This window comes from Alosa pseudoharengus, unplaced genomic scaffold, assembly GCF_046254945.1.
Source record: "Alosa pseudoharengus isolate Yale_2024_CS ecotype anadromous, Long Island Sound unplaced genomic scaffold, YU_APseudo_1.1 YU_APseudo_1.1_scf_15, whole genome shotgun sequence".
In the NCBI taxonomy this organism is placed as follows: domain Eukaryota; kingdom Metazoa; phylum Chordata; class Actinopteri; order Clupeiformes; family Clupeidae; genus Alosa; species Alosa pseudoharengus.
In genome coordinates, this window is record NW_027468620.1 from 33597005 (window position 1) to 33597820 (window position 816).

At 45.1% G+C, this 816-nt stretch overlaps 1 non-coding gene across 1 annotated transcript in view; it reads left to right on the forward strand.

Moving 5' to 3' along the window:
• trnag-gcc (transfer RNA glycine (anticodon GCC)) overlaps positions 1-69 on the forward strand; it is a 71-nt gene extending 2 nt beyond the window's left edge. Inside the window, exon 1 of the tRNA in view lies at positions 1-69. This exon is cut by the window's left edge and continues 2 nt beyond it. This is a non-coding gene — a tRNA (tRNA-Gly).
• Positions 70-816: the final 747 nt, after the last annotated feature.

Genomic DNA, 816 nt, shown 5'->3' on the forward strand with positions numbered 1-816 from the left:
ATTGGTGGTTCAGTGGTAGAATTCTCGCCTGCCACGCGGGAGGCCCGGGTTCGATTCCCGGCCAATGCAGCAGCCCCTTTTCTTGGCCCTTCTTCTAGTCGTTGATGCCAAGAACGAAGGAGCCAAAAAAAAACGATCGCGGCCTCCCCGTCGGGGAATCGAACCCCGGTCTCCCGCGTGACAGGCGGGGATACTCACCTCCTGCAAGGACCTTTGTAGGCTCATATCCGTGAGTGCCAAGCGGATATGCAGCTTGGTTTAGGTTTGATGTTGTGAACGGCCCAATGTTGGCTCACTTAGGTATGTTGTAAAGGGATCCAGTGTCAATGAGAATGCTCCAAATCCCACACATACTCCAATCAGAAGAAACCTCTTATTAAAAAAAAAAAAAAAAAAAAAAAGAGAAAAATGGCGGGAAAAAACATTAAGGGACAAAAAGGGACGTGGTACAGTGGGCAGTTACTACTGTCATGGTTCCACTGGGTTCTTTTTTCAGACAATGAAAGGAATGTGCACCGTTGCTGGAGGCAATGCAGTACCAGAGTCCTTATATATCAAGCTTTCTTATGTACAGACTTGATCTTAGAGCATCCATACACTCAAATCCAGATAAATATTTAAAAAAAAACCTGTGATTGAGATGATAAGGTATTTAGCCCCATGTCAGGTTCCAACTTGGGATACAACCATTTTCCTGATGTACTGCAGGTAGTCTAAGGTCCAAGAGCTATGAATTTTCAGAAATCCAAGATCAATGACCTCACGTCCCCTTACAAAAATGTGCAGCAGATTTACAGCAAACTTGTGGGTGATTTG